General features: G+C 53.7%; 2 long non-coding RNA genes across 2 annotated transcripts in view; one reads left to right on the top strand and one right to left on the bottom strand.

Moving 5' to 3' along the window:
- Positions 1–22,381, top strand: part of LOC309850529 — a 510,333-nt gene that overhangs the window by 441,441 nt on the left and 46,511 nt on the right. The gene's annotated exons all lie outside the window — the stretch shown is intronic.
- LOC309849669 lies at positions 1,747–13,338 on the bottom strand. Its single transcript, XR_014303829.1, has 3 exons — positions 12,957–13,338; positions 2,235–2,513; positions 1,747–1,819 (listed from the first exon to the last, which is right to left on the bottom strand). It is a non-coding gene; the product is annotated as an uncharacterized lncRNA (long non-coding RNA).

Raw genomic sequence — 22,381 nt, 5'->3', positions numbered from 1 at the left:
CCGGGGGCATAGTCCAGCCCCAGTGCAGGAGCAGGGTTTGGTTTGTCTCAAAGCTTCCAGAAAATCACTTGAAACATTGGAGAGAGCGTGGCCGCCCTGCTTGTGAGTCTCGGCATGTTTTCAGAAGCCTGACATGCACCGTCTTGTAGAAAACACTGTACACATGAAAACTGAAGCACACACGGTGGGAATGCCCCAGCATTTCAGAGCAAGGCTTCCTGACAGCTGCTTCCTTCCACAGACAACCCTGCAGGCTTCGATGTGACAGGGTGGCCCAGACACACTCAAGCGGCCATTCAGGAGCTCATATTATCCTTGACTCACCGATAAATTAATACCACCCTCGATTTTCCTGAGAATGCCGTCCTCACATGCCAGAGACAACGGCATCCTGGTCTTACTTCCTGGCTCACTCTGCCGATCTGAAGGAGGACCCCCAGCCGGGCTGACAGCATGGGGGGTGCAGAAGGACCAGCTCCCTGTGGGGCACCTGTCCCAGCCCAAGAAGGCCCAGCTAGCGGGATTTTCCGGGGGCTGCTGTGTGGAAGGGACTGTGTGTCCCGTGGGCTCCCAGCTCCAGCACGAGGTACCCTCCACTTCAATGGCTTTTGTCTGGACCTCCTCATGTAAGATCTTAGACACCTGCACGGTGGCTCCCAGACACACCAAGGGACCCCCTACAGCACTTGTGGCCGCACTCTACCTCTGTCCTGCTCCCGTACCCCTGAAGGCACTACCCAAAGGAGGGGGAACCCGGTATCCCGGCCCCCTCTGGAGCACCAGGGGCTCTGAGATGCCACAGCTCAGGGTGCATGTGGAGGGTGCGTCCTGACTCATCACAGGGACACACCCTGGCTGCTGGTCATCTCAGACACGTAGCCTTTCATAGGAGACAGTTCCTTCAGCCTTGTCTGCTGCCCTGTCCTGCTCAGAAGCCCCGCGAACCCCAGCCCTCACCGTCCTCGTGCAGTTCAGCTCCTACAGATGGACGGTCTCGCTGTCGGCGGGGCTCAAGGACAGACGCCCATGGGAATCCCTCGGGGCCTCAGTCAGTGGGACTTACACGATGCTGACAGTTTGTTTGTAAAAACAGAATCGACACCCACAGAGACAGACTAGAAAGTTCCTCCTCTTGGAAGAAAGCCAACCCATAAATGTAAAGGGAACGTGAAGTTTGTGATTTATTTATAATCTCACAGCATCTCTGCAGAAGACACTTGCTAATTACGAAGTAACTTTACAGAAGGGGAGAAATCCCGGCTGCACCCTCTAGCCCCGAGACGGAGCGCCTCCCGACAGGTGCACAGACAGCCAGCCCAGCCCGTAGCACACGGGGAAGCAAGGGGAGTGCAGGACACGGGTCAGGAGGTGCTCCACGGAATCAGACACATCTTATTGGGAACACAGAGAGATGCTCGGTACCTGAGATTCCAGAAGGGGAATGAGACCATGGGATCCAGAGTCGGGTTTCTTCTGCTGCAGAGGACATTCTCGGGAGAAGGTGTGTGGATGAGCAGCTGCGTCCGTCTTACTGTTCTGGGCCCCTGAGCAGACAGAGGAGGCCAAACACGATAAAAGACCAACATTTGTTTGAAAATTTTTAAATATCTATTTATTTTAGGGGGATTCAGGGAGAGGGAGAGAGAGAGAGAATCTCCAGCAGACTCCCCGTTGAGCATGAAGCCCAACACGGGGCTCAATCTCATGACCCTGAGATAGAGTCCTCAGCCGAGATCAGGAGTCGGACGCTCCACTGACTGAGCCACCCAGGCGCCCTCGTTACTTGAATTTGAGTGAAATTCTTGGTCTTGTAACTTCCCTGTGGGAATGGGAAATGACATTAAAATTAAATTAAACAAACAAACAAACAAATAAACCCAAGCCATCCTTTGAGGTGGGTGAAGACGTTTCCAGGGTGCCAAGCCAGGGTGGTGGGGACAGTGGTGGATTGGGGAGGTGACACCTCTGTGAGCAGAGACTCTTCCCTGGAACAGGTTCCAAACTGTCCCACGGCTGTGGAAATAGCTTAGGAAACCCGGTGCACATGGAGGACGGGGGTGGGGGGGGAGCAGGACAGGAGGGGTGCGGGTCCTGTGTGCTCCGTGGGATCCTGCTCAGTGACTCCGGCTCAGGAGCTAGTGTCTCATGGCCCTAAAAATACTCCCAGCCATGCAGATGCTCACACACAGACAGCCTGAGGACACCTTTGCAGGCCAATGGAGCCTCAGACCTACCTAATTCAAGTCTTCTTCACGTTCCCCGCGTGGGAGCACAGGAGTGTGGAGGGCAAGCAGCAGCGGTGGGGTCAGTGTGGGCCCCTCCCAAGGGGCGGGATGGCCTTAGTTCCCAGCCGAGGAACGAGGAAGGTGGGGAGACCATGGAATGCGGAGGCAGGTTTCCAGTAAAGACGAGGGCCGGCCTCTCCCCTTGTGCGCCAGGCCCGCTGGTGGGGCAGCTCCGCTGGAGACGGAGAGCTGGTTGACTGCACTGGGGGGCTTCGAGCAGTATGTGGGCTGCAGCAACCAGAAAACCCTATATTCAGCTGAGTCTGTGACAATCCACCATCCCCTCCGATGTCAGAGTGACAGATAAACTCCAAGGAAGGGGCTCTTCTCCCAAGACTAGTCAGGACAGGGCCTCAGGTTAAACGTGTGGGAGGGATAAGAAGACTCACACGTGTATACCCCCGTCACACACACACACCCATTGCACACACATGCACGCACATACCCCCATCACATCCACACATATGCACATGAACACCCCCGTCGCACACACACACACCCCTGTTGCGTGTACACACACCCTGTCCCACGCACACACATGCACAAACAGGCACACGTGCACACACCCCCATCGCACACACCCACACACCTGTCGTGCACACACCGTACACACACACACACACACACATCTGATGCGTGCTTACACATCTGGCAGGTAGGAAACATCACTTCTTGGTTTAGGATGCAGACCATACTGGACAGTTAGTGACACCTGCTGGGGGGTCAGCACTGTGCTGGACACTCAGCAGCCTGAGAGGTACATATCCTTATGGAGGAAGGGGATGAGCAGTGACATCTGGAATCAAACGGGGAAGCCAGACAGCCACATGGAAGAGGAAGCAGCTATGAGGAGAGGGCTCCAGCGAACGTTGTCACCGGACTCTGTGCCTGACCTCGACGTCCTCCAGGCCTCGGTGCCTCCACGCAGGCCCCCTGAACCTCTGCTCTAGGCCCAGCCTCTCTCCTGAGCGGCACAAACTCCCCGAGCTCTGGCTTCTGCCTGATGTTGTCGCCCCCACCCCCCACCAGCTCACACTCAGCCCAGCCAAAACCAGGCTCACCACCACCACCATCATCACCATCGCTCCCAACCTCATCCCAAGTCAGCTGCACCTCGGACGGCTCTATTCCTGCCCGGAGCCAACATTCTCCCGCGGATGGAGGTTTGAATCCTGGGTGTTCCCACCTCTGCTCTCACATGCTGCCCGAAGTACCCTTCTCCTCATTTTCTGTCCTCTCCATGCCCTCCTCCACATATCCTCCCCCAGGCCCTCTCCCCCACACCCCCTCCCCCACACCACCCCACACCACCTCCCCCACACCACCTCCCCCACACCTCTCCAAGGAAATCTGAGCCCTCTTAGCAGAAAAACTCGTATAGTGCCTCCCTTATCCACCTTCCAGCACCCAAGAATAACTTTTTGCAGGTTTATCAATCAGCGTCAGTTTGCCTAGATTTGGTCTTAATGGTTTACATAAATACCCCCATTTCCTAATAAAATTGGACAAGGACACTCCGAGGAAAGAAAATAACACTTTCTGAGAATCTACCAAGCCTCATGCCAGCTGCTTTCACATATGTTATTGAACTTAATTCCTGGAACGCCTCTGCCTGATAGAGATTACAAACCACACTTCACAGACAAGTGTGCATCAAGCTCGGGAAAGCAGAACAGCACCCCCAAATCGCACATCTAGCCTCATCTGCCTTCTAAAACCTCTCCCAGGTGATCTCATCCAGACTCACAACATCGCCCCAAAGCTGATGATGCCTGGGTGCAGAGCGACACCTTGGTGCTCTGGGTCCCACAGAAGAGCCTGGGGACAGAGCTGGGGACAAACAGAACAGAATGAGGCTCACACTCCAGTGGACAGAAGCACCCTGCCAGGAAGTGCACTGAAAGCATCCAGAACTTCAGGATCCTCGCTGTGGAGGGCACAGCAGCAATGAAGCCAGAGCTGGTCAGAACAAAAGCGCGGAAGGCAAACATGGTGCAGAGGGGAGGCACCCTGGGCAACACCCTGGCTGGTGGGCTGAGCCACCTGAGGCCCCGACAGCAGGGCACTCCAGGCAGACAGGCTCTCAGGTGCAAAGGCCCAGGGGTGGGAGCTAAGCACGTGCAGAGCAGCAGAGGAACGAAGATGGTGGAGTGGAGCCAGCAAGGGGCACGTGCAGGGGGTCGGCTGCATGATGGCTTCCTGTGGCTGTCACGCTGCATGCCACAGGAGGGAGGGATGCCACCCAGCTGTGGGGTCGCGCCTGAGACTCAGTTTCACTGAGTAACTGAGCCGTGTGTCCCATGCCATCCTGCATGTGTCTATGCTCCACAGGCTCAGGAGAACGCGGCCACATCTCAGTCTACTCTCTGAACACTGTGTCACTGGCACCGCCGGAGTTGGTCCCCTCCCACCTCCTGCTGACCTAGGAGGGGACACATGCTGTCCTGGACTTTCCTCCCAGACCACACACAAAGATGCGCTGTGAAGGGAGCCTCACTAAAGTCCTGCTGGGTCAGGATGGTGATGCGGGGCTCTGGCTGGCCAGAGCGTGAGGACATGCTGTTCTTAGGAAGAAGCTGCTCCCCCACACCTGTGTCTTGACACCTGTCGTGATACTTGCCATGACCTGTCCCAATGCACACTCTCACTGGTGGGAGTGAGACACCCCCAAAGTGACAGCAGGCATCATGAAGTCAAGACAGAAGTTTAAATTTTTGTCTCACAGAACAAAGCGGAGGTTGTGAGTCTCCTGTGGTCTCCTGTGAGTCTCCCCAGGGCTCTGCACGTGTGGCCTCCGTTCCAACAGTCTCCAAAGCGTACAGCTGGAAAGATGGGTTGAGAGCCCACTCCTCCCTGGGGAGGAATTTCCCAATAGTGGTCGGATGTGGGGGATGCTCACAGCCAGGCACAAAAGGGCTGGGATTTGCAGACTGTCTTCTGGGATGTCATGTGCTCAGTGAACACTGAAGTTTTCTTCAAACTAGAACAGGGGAACTGGCTCCTGGCTGACCTCGCCTCCCAGGGTCCCCCCTTCCAGGCTTCCCATCCTTACCCAGAGGCTGGCTTCCCAGCCAGAGGTGCCCTCTGCGTTGAATTCCTAACACAACACTGTTTTCTCCCTGAGAAGGCGTCTGTCTACCTCAAAGTAAGGCTTTTCTTCCCAGCCCACAGAAGAACAGACATTGGATGGAAAACATGCCAGACCCGGTGACAAGGAAGGGAGGAAACTTAGCTCCCGTCTTTAAGGCCTCTTGGAAACAAGGTCCTAGGGAAGGTAGTAGGGGGTAAGTAAGTGTAGGGGTGAGAAGAACATCCTATAGGAGAGGAATTGGGCACTCATGGTTTGGAGGAAAAAGCGGAGGCAGGATGGGCACAAGGTAAAATGTGTTCCAGGCTGTGTTGGCTGTGTTGGCTGAGGTCAGATATAATCTCTGTGTCCTCGGTTGTCCCATCTGTAATCTGGGGGCAATGACAAGACCATGAAGTGCTGCAGAGCAGGTGGGAGGGCGTGGGGAGCAGCACCCCTGGAGCCAGCAGGCAGGTGGCCAGCCCACTCTGAGAAGGAGCCTTGCTGAAATGCAGTGCCCATGGCCAAGACCTCAGGGGATGAGGAGGCCGGCTGGGGACAGTGAGGGCAAGAGCTGTGCCAAGCCCGTGTGGCCCCCGGGACACAGGGGCACAGTTGGCGGGAGCCGCGGGGAAGGGGGCTTTCTGCCCATGCGGTGCCCCCGATCCGGACCCTTCATCAGAATTGCGGCAGCATGGCCTGGCCAGGGACCCCCATCATTTCCCTCCCTTTCTGGTGATCTGTGTGGGATGAAGAAGAATCTGCCACATTATTTACAACCAAGTACCATGCATGCTCTCCCGCTGACATTCAAGTCTCAACTTAAACACCACAGAGTGCACATGGCCTCTTTAAAGATTTTATTTATTTATTTGACAGAGAGAAATCACAAGTAGATGGAGAGGCAGGCAGAGAGAGAGAGAGAGAGGGAAGCAGGCTCTCCGCCGAGCAGAGAGCCCGATGCGGGACTCGATCCCAGGACTCTGAGATCATGACCTGAGCCGAAGGCAGCGGCTTAACCCACTGAGCCACCCAGGCGCCCCGCACATGGCCTCTTTAAAGGGTCGCTCCCTGCAAGCCTGTAACTCACCTGTGACCAGGTGTAATTTGCAGGACCAGGAGACACATCTGCCCATTTGACGTGGTGGCTGGGGTGCAGTGGCTGCGTTCGGCCTGCTGGGTCTAGATGTTCCTCGGGAAAGCGTGGCCTGGAGACACTGGACCCATCTAGCACAAGGTCTGCAGCACATCTCATGGCTGCCAGGCAGAGGGAACTCTCACGTGGATGCTGCCGGCTTGGTGTGCTCCAGACATCTGGTCTACCTACAAACGCTGAGCCAGTCTGATTCTGGCTAGAGCTCTGTCCCGCATACTGCTGGGGCTCCACAGGGCTTCCTACAGTGATGCGAGGCATGCGAGGAATACTAGCAATGCTGCGAACAACCTGCTGCCCCATGGAGAACACTCGGGCCTCCCGTGAAGGCCTGTGGGACGTCCTCCCCAGGCAGCAGCCAAGCTGGCGGTGGGCGTGCTCCCCTCCCTCTCCACATGGTTTTCCAGACATGGTGACCACTGGTCAAGAAGCCTCCCCATGAGAGGAGCGGACAGCTCAGCACAAGGAAAGGGACTGGCAGGCCGGGGGGCACACAGGAGACCACGGGCTGGAGGCGCCCACGGCACAGTGGCCTTGGACCCAGGAACTTTATGTGTGCTCACTATCTGCATTCCTCACCACAGTCTGCAAGATGCATAATTTTTATTTGGGAGACCTGGCTCAGCTAAGAGCTGAGATTGGGCCCAGGTATGCCTCTCTCCAAAACCCCCCATTCCATGCTCCGTATCCTCTGGAAAGATTGGAAGCAGCTTCTGAGTAACCCACGCTGTCGTCTCTGGACATGAGAACCGAACTCTGTAACCTGCGGTCCAAGGCCTCCATGACCCAGCTGACCTTGGTCCCCTGTACCTTTCAAAGAAGACAAAGCTGAAGGCATCATGTTTCTTGATCTCAAAGTATATTACCAGCCATAGTCATGAAAACAGTTTGGTGCTGTCTTCAAAACACATAGACCAATGGAACAGAATGGAGAGCCCAGAATAAAGCCATGCATCCTTGGTAGGGGCTCCAAGAACACACACCAGGGAAAGAACCATCTCTTCAATAAAGGGTGTTGCAAAAACTGGGTATCTACATGTAAAAGAATGAAATTGGACCCCTGTCTTAAGCCACTTCCAAAAATTAACTTAAGATGGACTAATTACTTAAATGTAAAACCTTAGGGGTGCCTGGCTGGCTTGGCCAGCTAAGCCTCCGACTGTTGACTTCAGCTCAGGTCACGATCTCAGAATCATGAGATAGAGCCCCGCATTGGGGCTCATGCTCAGCGGGCATCTGCTTCTCCCACCTTCCTTCCACCTCCCCTGCCTCCCCCAACATAAATAAATAAATCTTTAAAAAATAAAATAAAACCAGAAGCCATACATCCTAGAAGAAAACAAAGGGGAAGAGCTCTCATTGGCTTTGGTAATGATTTTTTGGGTATGATACCAAAACACAAACTAAAAACCTCGTGCCCAGCCAAGAAAACAATCAGAAAAAGGAAAGACATCTTGCAGAATGAGGTGTCTTTGCAAACCACATGTGTGATATGGGGCTAACATCTAAAGCATGTAGGGAACTCATGCAACACCATAGCCAAGCAAAACAAAACCCGAGCAATCCAATTTAAAAATGGGCAAAGAACCGAACAGACGTTTTTTCCAAAGAAGACACACAAATGGCCAACAGACACATGAGAAGATGCTCAACATCACTGATTACCAGGGAAAACAAATCAAAACCACAAGGAGATCTCACCTCCCACCCGTCAGAATGGCTAAAATCAGTAGCACCAGGAGCAATGGGTGTTGGCGAGGATGCGAAGAAAGGGGAGTCCTCATGCACTGTTGGTGGGAATGCAAACTGGGAGCAGCCGCTGTGGGAAACAGGATGGAGGGCCCCAGAAAAATTAAAAATAGAGTTCCCCTATGATCCTGCAATCCTACTTCTGGGAAAATATCTGAAGGAAGTGAAATCAGTAACTTAAAGAAATATCTGTACTCCCATGTTCACTGCAGCATTACCTATAATGGCCGAGATATGGAAACAACCTCTGGGTCCACAGGTGAATGGATAGAGAGAACGAGTGTACATAATGGAATATTAGTCAGCCATTTAAAAAGAAAGAAATCCTGTCATTTTTGACAACATAGATGGAACAGGAGGGCATTGTATTATGTGAAATAAATCAGCCAGAGAACGTCAAATAGTGTTCGGTATCACTTAAATGCAGAACCCTAAAAAAAAAAGTCAAAGTCCTAGAAAGACAGAGTAGAATGGAGGTCGCCAGGAGCAGGGGCACTCAGAGATACGGGGAGATGTCATTTAAAGGGTATAAACTTGGGCCACCTGGGTGGCCCAGCCATTAAGCATCTGTCTTCGGTTTAGGTCATAATCCCCGGGTCCTGGGATTGAGCCCCGCATCAGGCTCCCAGATCAGCAGGGAATCTGCTTCTCCTTCTCCCTCACCTATTTCCCCTCCTTATGTTCTCTCTCTCTCGCTGTGTCTCTCTCTGTCAAATAAATAATTAAAAACGTAAAACACAATTGTATAAGGTAACAGTTGTAAATTATCATACTGTGTTCTCATTTCACAGTGGATGTATATATGTTAACACATGGTTACTACAAGTTTATATGATTGTTTTTGTTCATTGTACCGCAATAGTAAATAATAAACAGGTAAAAAGAAAGGGGGTGATCGGTTATTGTTAAAGATACAAACCTGAAGACCCTCATTCAGGAATTTGGAAAATTTGTGCTTTTAACTGAAGGAATTACAGAGATAGGAGCTTCACAGATGTTATTTAGTAAAACTTAGCTTGCTTTCATTACTTGTGTTTTTCTTCAGAACTTGAAATGTGACTTCCATATACTAAAGAATATGAAATGCACCTGTATTTCCTTGTGTCCTTAATCTTGCCAGTAAATAGCTCTTGGCGGAAGGAAGGAAGGAAGGAAGGAAGGAAGGAAGGAAGGAAGGAAAGAAGGATGGATGGTGTGGTTAAGATGGTGAGATTTATGTTATGTGTGTTTTATCACAGTTAAACAGGAGAAAGGAAGAAAGGAAGGTAGGGAGAGAGGAAGAGAGAGAAGGAAGAAAGGGGGGGGCGGGGAGGGGGAAGAAGGGAAAAAAAGGAAGGAAGGAAAGGAAGGAATAAACCCCAGCAAACTATGAAAGCATGTTATAGCAAAACATCCACCTGAACCAGAGAAAAACAAACTAATGCTCTCCGTATCTCCAAGAATCAAATCAAAGATCAGCTATATCATTATCAGATCAAACCAGAGGAGCAAGCGTGAAGTCAGGCCATTAGTACCTAAAAGCCCAGACGCTTCTCATGTTTGCAGAACGGCTCATTTGACCCGGCGGCTGGGACGCACACGCCCCATGTTTGGAACAGGGAACATTTTTTAATAACACGGTCGAGTTCAGTCACCAATCCCGTTAGAATCCCCGAAGATGGGGCTCGGAAGAACGTTCTCTGCGGTGCAAACAGGGACCGAAACAACCCCAGGCGAGGAAAGACTACAAGAGTCAGTGTGTGAGCTGCTGAGACAGGAAGGAGGAGATTGTGACTCATGCGCTTACCCTGAGGCGCAGGAGACGCCTTACCAGGTAAGGCCCCCTTACCAGGAGGCGCAAGGAACACCTGTTTCCTTCCCAGGGAAGCCCTCATTTGGGCAAGTTTACCTATAGATCAGAATTATTTGTGGAGTGAGACCATAAAAATCAAAACCAAAATCTAAGCTGCCTGGTCCCATCCGTTTATCAAAACAAATGGTGTCATGATACCCATTTCTGGGGCTCACAGTGAAGTCCATCAGATTGTATAGGAATTTATGAAAAAGGGAAGAACTATAAATTAATTTATGAGGAGTGCCCAAGTGGCTCAGTCGGTTAAGCGTCCAACTCTTGATTCCGGCTCAGGTCATAATCTTGGGGTCCTGGGATCAAGCCCTGCAGAGCCTGCTTTTCCCTCTTTTTAAAACTTTTTAAATCCTTTTAAAAACCAATTTGTGAATCATTTACATGATGCAGTATATAGCAAAAAATAGTTAATGGCTTTTTAAATCGTTTCACAGTTTTTGAGACTCCAATAGAAATTAGTTAAAAAGTACAAGAATTGTGTGAAGACATACAAATGTGTATGACCCAACTTTATGAACTCAGAGCAACAATTTAACTTTAGATAATTGGGGTTTGTGTGATGTGCCAGTGATATTAATCAGGACCTACAGTCGAATCCTAAAAACAACTGAAGACCAGTAGAGAAATACCTGTGCAGTCTGTTCACTTTTGTTTAGACCCAACGTGATCAAGTTGGACGGCATTCCAAATCCAGTTATATTATCATAATACCCTATCTGTTGATGGAGAAAAGGAAAAGCTGCTGGATTTGAATTTTTTTACCATGAAAGCATGATTTAAAGAGATCAAATTCTGTGAATCTTGGCTGGTATTGAGGGCGTTTCAGCCAGACGAGGAGTAAGAGACACGGTCATACCGTTCGCAGCCACGCAAGTGATCCCAGGCTAACCATGAAAATCTCAAATAAGATTTCTGCCCAGCCATTGTAATTAGAAAGCTGATGTTGGGAAGTAAGCCTGCAAACATAGGCTCAAGCTTCTCCTTAGAGATTGCTTTTGAAAAGGAAGAACTTATGTTTCATCTTCCCACTGCAAGAATACAACCTATCAAACGTCACCCCCCTGCTGCTGTCCCAGTGAGCCGTGGAAATAGTGTCATCTTCCCCACATGTGCAGCGAGGTCAAACGTGGCAGGAGGCAGGTCAGTGCATCACATGCACAGCATGTGGACCCACGAGGGGACCGCAGCATGCTGTGGTTCCAAAACCTCCACCCCAGAATGGCATGGGGTGACCAGAGTCCTGGGGGCACTGGTGTCTCAGGGACCCACCCAAACCTCTTGCTTCTGCGCCCGGGGAGGGAATGGCCCCCTGTCAGGAGCAAGCAGGTCTCCGTTTCCCAAACTCCTGCCCTTTTGAATGGAAGCTGAGCAGGACTTGATGACCCTCCCACTCCCACACCCCCAGCTTCATGCTGTTCTGTCTTGCTGTTGGTCTCCTATCCATCCGTGTCAGCTCCATGGGACCTGGGCTGCATTTAATCTGCGGTTTCCTGCCACACGTTCAGAATGGCGAACCTTAATTTCTATCATTAATTCCTAGAACTGCATATTGTAAGGGCCTATCCAGCCAGAGTGGCCCCACCCCGGTTGAACTGCCATTTTGTTGTTTTGCAGTAAAACTTAAGTTGACCTTGCACCCACCCCCAGGGGTACCTAATTAAAAGCAAGCCCAGGAAACCAGTCCCAGGTAACAAACCTCAAATACAAGGGTGGGTCAGGCCCAGTGGAGACATTCAAACAGTGGGGGCGCATACTGTCTCCTACCTACCAAGGAGTATGGGACCTGTCCTTGGGGTGCCTTTGGGCACCCATTCTGACTAAGGTGATAGGCTAATTCAAATAGCTACTATGGGGTGAATTGTAGTTCAATTGGCCACCCGTGTGTGACCTAGCATGACTGGGCAGCTTTCTCTGCGTGTTGCAATCTCATTCGCCACCTGTGTGTGGCCAGGCCCAACCGCTTGGCCTTTGCGCTACAAAAGTCAGTCTGTGAGGCAGGGAGGGGTCGCGCTCTCTGTAAGAGGCGTGGCCCCGGACGGTCGGTTTGTTTCTCGATGCTTGGCCTGAAATCAAGCTTTGCTTGACCTTCGCTTTGTCTCAGTCTTGCTCCTTTAATCACGGACCCTTTATTGGGGGACCCAACATTGGGAACCCAACAATATTTCCTCATTTTTTCAAGCAATTGGCGAATGTGACTCATCAGAGAGTGTTTTTCAAAGCTCATACTCCCCTAGTCATGGAGAAACTGGAAATGCAGATGGTCATCCCAGGAGCCCCACGACCTGACATATGCGGGAGTGGGAGCAGGACCGGAACCTTCTAGACTCAAGCCTCCCACCCTCATCCTTAACTCCCTTCTTAGACTCCCCATAAGGATTGAAAGAGAGCCCAATATTCCAGTCTCGGCCCCTGTCACATGCTGGGTGTTAAGAGTGGCCTTGGGGACAGAGAAGCTCCCTGAAGGGCTCAGTTGTGCTCATGGAGGGGGACGGCAGCTACAGCAAAGGCCCACCAGGAGTCTGGAGGCAAGTGGCCCCCCCAGAGTCATCCCCAGTGGGGCCAGAGTCCCAGGCCCCGTCTCCCTCCTTGGTATCTCCAGGAGCCCTATGCTGTCTGACCTGTGTTTGGGAGATGGTCCCAGCCCTTTCCTGGGAGGACGCTGTATTCACCAGTCACCGCGGCGGCCCTTGCCGCATCCCAGAGCCCGATGCAGCAGGCCAGTGCAGCCGCGGTGCGCTGCCCCCGCTGCATGAACCCGGGGTGTCCTCCCGCCCTCCTTCGGTGTCTCAGATACTAGAGCAGCCTCCCCCCTCCCGAGTCCACGAAACGCTCAATGAAACAAGCTTCGGTGCATACCTGCAGCTCTCCTGGCACCGTCTTTGCACCCGGGATTGTGCGTTCGGGGAGCTGGCCGGGAGATGATGCCACACGGTGCTGCCTGGTCATTAGCAGCACGTGGCCCGGGGCTGACGCCTCCCTCTGCCACTCACCATGGCTCCTGCTCCAATTCCTGAAGCTCTCAGGGTCTCGGTTTTCTGGTCTGATCCATGGAGATTTGAAACTTTGTCCCTCGGAGGGTTGGTGGGAAAGTTTGTAACATTAATACAGGTTACCTGCTTCCAACAGCATGGGGCACTCCAAGCCAGGCTCACAGACTCTCCTCCCGCAGGATTTCCCTCCACAAAGTCCTCACTCAGTTGAGCGGGTCCCACCCCAGGGGCCGCCCCTCAGGGCTCCGACCCGTGGACTTCAAAAACTTGTCCACAGTGTGTTCCCCTGGGAAGAAAGCCAGGCGCCTCCTCCCTGCGGAGCCCGAGGTCCAGACCATCAGGGACCTGCCAGGACTCCCAGTCTGCGGTCTAGTCCCACTTGCCCCAACAGGTGCGAGCCCTTCCCTGGGCCCCGAGGTATGCATACCCAGCTGCCGTCCTGTGCCACGTGGGGAAGAGGAAAATAAAAGAATTCATCTCCCGTGATGCAGATGCCATCCCTCCCCGGCGGAGCGGTAATCACTCCAGCCGCCACAAAACCACTTCAGCAAAAGAGCGTGCCAATTAATTTTCCCTTATCTGAGGCCAGAATGGATTCCTCGGGGAAACACAAGCCCCGGGTTTGGGGGGGGGCAGATTTCAGGACTCCATTGTCGTCCCTAATCCGCCTCCTCCAATGAGCCTGGCTTTCTCATCCCTCCAACAGCATTTCCCAGGAGGCAGTCAGCCCCAGGGCCTCGGGCAGAATCACGGTGGTGTAATTACTCGGCTGCAACACCCCCCCATCCTCCCCCCACCGCCGCCTTGTGGTCATGGCTCCTGGCCACTGCTGCGGGCAGACAGGCCCAGAATGCAAATGATATGATTGCTTTCACTAAATCATCTTTTTATGACTGTATAATTTCAGCAGTTAAAACCTGTACTAATATATGCTGTGAAGCAGGCAGAATGTTACACTAATGTATGGCTCTTATTAATTTTTGAAAAACAGGGGTGAAATTTGGATAACCTGCTCTGGCACAGTTAAAAGCTCTGGGAAGAAGAAGAAAAAAAAGAAGCCTGGTAACAGTTTTGATGAATGTAAACTAATTAGCATTCATTGTTTCCTACTGCCTCTTCCCCACCTGAAAAGTCACCATGGAGGATGCTAGCCAAGCTTTGAGCCTGTCGAAAGTCCTCTCTTACTTCCGGCTTCTTGGGCTCATGACCAAGAGAGAAAGAGGGAGTTATCACAATTACAGTGAGAAATGTACCTGTCCATTACTCCCACCAAAAAGGTCATGGTGTTTTAGCTGCCCCGACGGCCTCAGGGCCCTGGGGGGCAGGGAAGCCTCCAGTCTGTTCCCCCCTCCCAGGACCTCGCCATCCCCCAGGGAACGCTGCTGTGCACAATCCTTTCTTGTGCCACAGGGCAAGGCTCTAAACCGGTAGCTCCTACTTGGTGCTGATACTGAAGGTTGGATACTAAATCTGATACTAAAATCTGGATAACAGGTGGTTTCACTTAGATCCCGAAGCGAGTTTCACGCCTGTGCTCATCGCCAGAGAGGTCAGACGTCCGTGCCTTAGAGAGGGACAGCTTCCCCATGCACACTGGGATGGCCATGGCTGAATCCGGGTCTTAGTTTGAAAAACAGCTCCTCTGTGTGCGGTGCACGAACCCTGTACCTCTGAACGGAACCACCTCGAACACGGAGCGCAGACCCTATGACGGGGAACCCCAGAGGGACTGTCCCTTGTTTCTGTGAAAGAGTGAAGGAAGCAAGTCGTGAGCTGGGGTTTTTTGTACTCGTGTGTGCCCTCATGGATGGCCACCCCCCTCGTCTCAGCCTTTCTCAACCCTGTTTTTGAACTTCTAATAGGTGCCACTCTCCATTCTGAGCTCAGGATAAAAAGCCATCAGGGGCTCCCCGTCTGCTAAAAATAAAAGGGTCTATTCTTCTAGGTCTTCCCTGATATGGCTCCAGACCCAGCTATCCTGACACCGTCTCTGCCATCCTCCGGCATTCACCTTTGGGTCCGCACGACACTTTTGACCCACCGGATTCTGCTGTGCACAGCCCCGCCACCCCGCCCAAAGGCACAACACGCCTGCCATCTCCTCTTGAAGGCCTCCCCACAGGCAGGGGAACCGTGTTGTCCATGGGTCCACATCTGTGTCCCACCGGTTGCAGGGGGCAGTACATGCTGTCTCCTCAGGGAATGTGACCAAGGACCTGAGGTCTGAGGTTTGCTGTTAGCTGCCCCCACCAGCCCTCTGTCTCTTATGGACGGGAGCTGCTGTGGACATCCTCCCCCTCACACACGCTGTAAGGGCCTATTCAGCCAGAGCGGCCCCACCCGGTTGAACTGCCATTTTTTTGTTTATGCAGTAAAACTTAAATTGACCCTGCACCCACCCCCCTGGGGAACTTACTTAAAAACAAGTCCCAGAAACCAGTCCCAGGTAACGAAGCCCAAAAACAAGGGTGGGTCAGGCCAGGTGGAGACATCTGATCAGTGTTGGGGGGGGCATACTATCTCCCTAGTTACCAAAAAGGATGGTCCCTGCCCTTTGGGCACCTTTTGGATGCCCATTCTGACCAAAGCGATAGGCTGGTTCAAATGTCTATTAGGGTAAACTGTAATTCAATTGGTCACTTATGTGTGACCTAACATGACTATGCAGCTTTCTCTGTGTGTTACAATTTCATTGGCCACCTGTGCGTGGCCAGCCCAACCACATGGACTTTGCCCTTAAAAGCCAGTCTGTGAAACAGAGAGGGGTCGCCCTTTCTGTAAGAGGTGCGGCCCCTAACGTTCGGTTTGATTCTTGATGCTTGGCGCGAAATAAAGCTTTGCTTGACTTTCGCTTTGTATCAGTCTCGCTTCTTTAATCACGGACCCATTACTGGGGGACCCAACATTGGGGACCCAACAACACATGTCCAGTGGGTCCCAGATTTAACATGAGAAGCCTGGGGGCAGGTATGCCTCTCAAGGTCAACAAAGGTGACAGTCAGAACGTCCGGTCTCCTGGTGTCACTGACACAGAGTGTCAAGGAGGATGACAAGGCCCAAGGGGGTTAGAACCCAGGACTGGACTCCTAACAATTAGGAGAGGGCTTCAGAAGAGTGATAATGCCCACAAGCATTTGGGGGGAAAGACTCCCGTGTTGATTAGTCCCTGAAAGTTCCAAGTGGAGAGAGGAAGCCTGCCTTATGGCATCGCACAGTTTTGTCTAACAATTATGCCCAAAACTCACTCTCCCCAGAGCTGTGTAGGAAGCAGAAACCCGGGTGCACGAGGCTAAGAGCAACCTACAGTGAGATGGCTCCTTGCCCTATAGGCCACGTGACCTTTCTGCACCTCCATTCCTCATCAGGAAAATGGGGACCACAAGAGCATCCACCCCATGAGACTAGATCACATGACAGGCACAGAGGAGCCTCAGCTGCCACCTGGCATGTGTGGGCTGACGGGTGCTGACTGTTTTCAATGTCACTGTTTCTGGAACATGGAGGACAATTCCACCCACTTCAGACAGGTGGAGGTGTGAGGCCTGCTCCTTGCCAGCAGGAGAGGAGACTGTATCTGGTTAGAGCTTTGGGATGCAGCTCAGTGGGCTTGATTCACTGTGTCTTTGTCTCCTTGAGAGCTGGGGGGGCTACTGATCACGGCATCAGCCCTGCCCCATGGGGAGTGGGACAGGGGGTCCTGGGGGCATACAGCACCCCTGGGATGGGGTCACTTTACCTAATTTTGAAGGTTCAGTTCACAGGCCAGTTTGCCCTTCCTCCAAACTACACCTTTCAACCACCCAGTACTCATCGCCGTATTTTGGCCTCATTCTGCTTTATGTTTGTCTTATTTTCCAGTCACTTGAGAAGTTGATGGGAGGAGTAACTACTCTTAGTGGAGAAAGGGGCCCCGCTGGGATCCCTGGACAGAAATTCAGGTCAGGTTGCTAGATGACACACAGACTCTAGGATCTGGAGACAAGGCGTCTGGCCGAGGACTGGGGGAGAGCCGGCAAAGCCCTTACTGTGGCCAGGTCCAAGGGATCCGGCTCCACAATTTGGCAGATTATGAGCTACGCTTCTGTGTGCAGCCGGGGGTCACTCAGGGTGGGGGGAAAGGGGGGTGAGGGGGATGGGGGGGATGATATTGAACATACAGGGGCAGCTCCCAAAATCCCTCCTCCAGCTGCCACTCGCAACTCAGGTGTTTGTCACCTGTTGCTCCAAAGATCCCAGCTCCAAGCCACTCACTTTCTCTGACAGAGATTTGCTCCGTGCATTGAGAGGCTGGAGAAGCAGTTTGCTAGTCATTGATGTGCGGTTTCTGCTCTGTGGGACTTTGTTTCCCCTGAATGAGCTGAGCTCCTCCTCCTGGCTGACCCTGTGCACGGTCCCTCCCCAGCCCGCCACTACTCCTCACCAAAAGCTGGGAGCCCCCACCCTGTGTTGCCAGGGTACCTGCTCCTGGCCGCTGGCAGCCACAGCAAGCCCACTTCCCCCAGCTCCCCATCTCTGGCAGCATGATCTGTACTTTCGACACAGGCCCTCGACCCACTGACCCAGCTGACATTTGAACTCTGTGACCGACCTGCCTGGCCCACTGTTGACCCCAGGGACCAGACTCCGGACACCTGAGCTTGCCCTGGTTTGTCTGTCCTCTCTGGCCCCACATTGCCCCAGGGGCCTGGGGAGCTCCTGCCCTGCCCCGGTGCCCCTTCCTGCCCTGTGTTACCCCCGTGTCCACCGCAGCTTTCTCCCCAAACCCCAGCAGTGCCACTCAGTGGATCGTCCAGTCCTTCCCATCATCACATCACCGCTGTGTCCTCTTCATCCATAGGCCTTTGAGAGGACACCCTGTGTCGCCCCCTCCTTGGGACAGAATTCGAGGGGCACGCGCTCTGAGCCAGAACCTAGTCAGATGGTGACAAGGGCCTACACGGTTCATTCACACCAGAGGTGGCCGCTCGGGGTTCTCAGCTCATGGACCTCACTCCCAGAGCAGCACTGGCCTGGCCCCCAGGGACGTGGGAGGAAGGTCTCCAGCTACACTCGCCTCCACAGTGCAGTCCTTCACCTCCAGCCCCGGGAGCCCCTGACCCGGGGGTGCTGGGAGGCAGGCTCCGCACGGCCGTCTCTGGAACTGAATTTTCACAAACAGCCCCCGCCTGCACAGCCCAGCAAATGGTTGGGGAGCAATCCCCCTTCTGCCCACCCTCACGGGCAGCTAGGTCCTCCCACACGGGGTGTGACAAATGACGTGCAGAATGGCTTCACCTGCAGGAGAGTCGCCAAGGCAGTGGCCATAGAGGAGAGCAGCTGTGCCCCAAACTTCGCTTGTGAAGGAGATCTTCCCACACCCTCTGCCTCACCCCCTGCTCCTGCTTCCCGCCCGGCCCTGGGGTCATTCCTCCCTCTCAGAGACCGCCTTCCTGTGCTCTGTGCTCACCGTGGCTCCCTCCATAACCTCCTCCCAAGGGACTGTCCAGGCATGAGGTGCCCTCTTCGCTAGGGAGACCCCCCATCACTAGTCCTGCCCCTGGGATCTTACCCCTGGCCAGAGCTGATAGTCCCCTTAGTAGATGCTGACCCAAGTCATGCTGGCCAGTTTTTCCTGCAAATTTGAACTTTAGAAAAGAGAGGAACGGGGTGGTTGGAGCAGAGTCTCACTGGGGCAGTGCAGTCTGGCCTCCCACTGCATCTCCTCATTCCCGTGCCGGCCAGAATCACCGTGGCTGCTAACTCTTGGCTTACATGAGCTGGGGTTCGTCTACCCCATGCACCAAGAGAAACCTAAGGCTGCCAGAGCCCTCGTCTGCATGCTTCCACTCCAGAGTCCAGAGAAGAGAACCTGGTGTGCCCTTGCCTCCCAAAGGGGTTTTTCTGGGCCTGGTCGGCTAGTCGGCTGTGGCCAGGGAGGGCCGGCCCTTCCTTGGATGTCCTGGGGGCACTTTTGCCGGTGGACTGTCCCACGACGAGCTCTGGCAGAGGAGGGGTCCGGGTGGATGAGGGTGGAAGGGAATCTGGTCTGACTGAGGGAAAGGGCTTTGGGTGAAGGCAGCGGGCGATACAGGGTCTCTCTGAGGCAGGAGGGGCTGTGTCTCCCTCCCGTCGCCTCCGCAAACCTAACGGTGGGGGCTCATGGTCTGCAGGACCCAGAGACAGACGTGTGATGCCAGGTGAAGCACAGCATGGCCGGCCGACAGGCTTCCAGAAGAGATCACTTATTGGCTGTTCAGGGATAGGTCGAAGCCACCACTCTAATCAGTGTGAACATCCTCACCATGGCAAACACTGACATGAGCACACAGACACACACAGGGATGGCACATGCAGTTAATTAGCCTCGTGAAAACAGTGTTCCTTGCAGGGGAGGACGCCGGCAGCTTCCAGGTCTCCCGCCAAAGCGCCTGTGTCTGTGCCCGCAGCCGCACGGATGGACGGACACGAGTCGGCCGCTCCTCTCATCTTCCCCAGACTCACCCGGTGCCGCTGGTGTAGTGGTGTCATGCAAGATTCCCCAGACTCACCCGTCCGAGCTGAACCGGGCTGCAGAGATGGCCTGCCAGGAAGGCCCCCTCATTTTATCCTCTCACTTTGTTGCTTCGTGGTAAAATACACGTAAACGTGGACTCTGCCATTTTCACCTTCGGCAAGTGTACAATTCAGTCGGCTGCTGAGCGGCCGTCCCCACCATTCCCCTCAAGGACGGCACCTGCCCAACAACAACCCCGTTCCCACCAAACAACTCATCCAGCCGTCCGTCCCCATGAGTTCGCTCACTGCAGGTCCCTGCAGGCAGAACTGTCCTATGCGTCTGGTTCCTGTGGCTGACCACGCGTCTTTGAGCTCCATCCACGTGGCGGCAAGGCCTAGACCTTCCGTCTTCAGGCTGAACCGCATTCCGGGCTTTTCCGACACCAACCACACTGCTTTCCATCCATCTGCGGATGGACCTTCGAGTTGTTTCCAGTTTTGCTACTGTGAACAGTGCTGCTGTGAACGTTGGTTTGCATTATACAGTCTCTTAATCTTAATGCTTTGTTACACAAGTAACCTGTGCCATTGTAGAAAAATCAGAAAACACAGATAAACGAAACACAAATCCGCAGAATCCTTGACCTCCACCCCGAGAGTTGGCCTCTCAATCATTCGCCCTCCACCCTCCCAGACGCTGTGTCACACCCGCGGGCACCTTCTCCTTCTGGACACCCACGTGGCTGCACTTGCATCGGCAAACCAGATGGACGACACTGTACATCCAGTTTATATCCCCCAAAGCTGAGTCTATCCTGTGTCCATGACTCCCTCCCTGGACAGACCATAGACACACGCAGACACATGGTTGGACACTCAGATTATTTTCAATATTTTGTTATTTAGAAGCATTGCTGTGTAGCCTCCCAGTATCCCAGTCTTTGTGTACAGTCTTTATCCTCCACGAGAAATCCTTGGGCAGCATATCGGAGGACTTTCCCACTCAGAGAACTGGGGCCCTCAGAGGCCGAGCGTTTCTGTGCACTTGCATGGGCGTGTATGGTCCTTGGCCAGGTGGCTCTTAGCCATCCTGGAAAGGGTGCGATGTGTATTTTCAGAGCCCCTTTCTGGTCTCCTGGAAACCAAAAGCCTGCATTCCTTCCTGATCAGAGCCCCGCCTGCGTCGACTCTCCAGGGCTAAGCCTCCCCAGGGTCACCCATGCCCCCCCAACCCTGGCACCAGCCTCCACTGTGTGTCAAGGTTCATGGGATCGGCTGGTCTTCCCGGCTAATGGGGGCTGACACACTCTGCTGACAGAGCGTTGACTAATGACGCAGGTGGCGGACACATACAAACACGTACAAGCCCCGTGTCTGAAGCCTGAATTCCAAGGTGAGCTGCAGGCGCCGTGCAGCTTGTGCTCTGCAATTAATTGTTAAGAGCAAAGGAAGGACAGATGGAGGAAATCCAAGATTTTGCCCGCCCAGCCCTGTCCCCCCGCCCCAACCCTCCTCCCAAGTTTGGTGGAAGTGAGACTTCCTGAGGAAGAGAACCCCGAGGGAAGAGAAACAGGGAACCCGCTCGGTCTCTTCCAAGCACCATATTCACAAGCTATGAGCTGGGATGTGCAGGGCTTACTGGGCTCGGCTGCCATCATCTAGAGCAGCGTGATGAATTAGGGCACTGATGTATGGAAGGCACAGCTCTAACGCACTGTGATGCTCCAGCTTGGAAAATTTATGGAGATAAAATGGTGAATGTGGAAAGAAATGGGGGAATCAATCTGCATGCGGGAGAAGCCGGGGAGGGAGGACCAGCTCTCAGGACGGGCCCTACACCCACAAGCTCCCGCAGAGGTCTTTGCAGCCCGGATCCACGGCTACCTGGCATCTCTGGGCTGGGAAGGCATGGTTCTACATGAGCTCCATCCTGTGGCAGGAGTCTGCCTCAGCCTGTATGGCTCCTGAAATCCACCTGCTGCTGAACTTGTCCTCAGGCCACGAGGCAGACCTTCCAGGACGAGGCGGTCCAGAGATACAGGAGCAAACAGGGAGCTACCCACCTGCTTCCAGCCAGATCCCGTCCATGCTCCTGTGAGGACAGGCCACCCTGCAGCTGTAGGAATGAGGGGCAGTGACCTGGGCTCCTGTGATCCTGTCCTGTTGGCCAGCCAGAGACCAGGACAGGGGCTGCAGCCCCCCAGCACTCATCTAGAGCCCCCACCCTGGCCAAGCACACCAGCCTTCCCCCAACCAGGAAAGTATGATGGGGAATGGAGGCAGGGTCCCGCTGGGAGAAGGGCCCCAGCCACCTGCCCCGGAAGCTCCTCCTTCTCTGTCTCCAAGCCCATGAGGGGCTCTGGGAACTCAGGTTTCACTCCCGACTCCCTGGGCCTCACACAGAACATCCGTGTGCATGGCATGTATATGGCATGTGCACACATGTGCATGTGTCGTGTGTGTGTGCAGTGTAGGGAGAGGCCAGGGACACGTGCGGTGGTCCCACAGGGAGGCCACACCAGCTCTGTGACACACAGTTGTCTGTAACTATGGGCAGGCTGTCAGTCAGATGCTACAGGAAAAGGGAATCAATGGAGAAGCCAGCTTGTAGGACTTAGTCTTGTGGGTTTGCAGGTTATTCTGGCCCGCAGAGCTCTGGAACAGAGCGTCTTGGTGATCTTTGCCTTAATGGGCCTTGGAGATGCCCTCGGGGACCTCAGGAGCCTGACATGTCTTCTCGAAAGATATGTGTTGGAGCCATGGGTCCCTGCTGCCCAGCACCTCAGAACAAAATGCCAAGTCCCGGCTGGCCCAAGA

Source organism: Mustela nivalis, assembly GCF_964662115.1.
Source record: "Mustela nivalis genome assembly, chromosome: 16".
Taxonomy (NCBI): Eukaryota; Metazoa; Chordata; class Mammalia; order Carnivora; family Mustelidae; genus Mustela; species Mustela nivalis.
The sequence above is the reverse complement of the archived record's forward strand: the minus strand, read 5'-3'. Positions and strand labels throughout refer to the sequence as shown.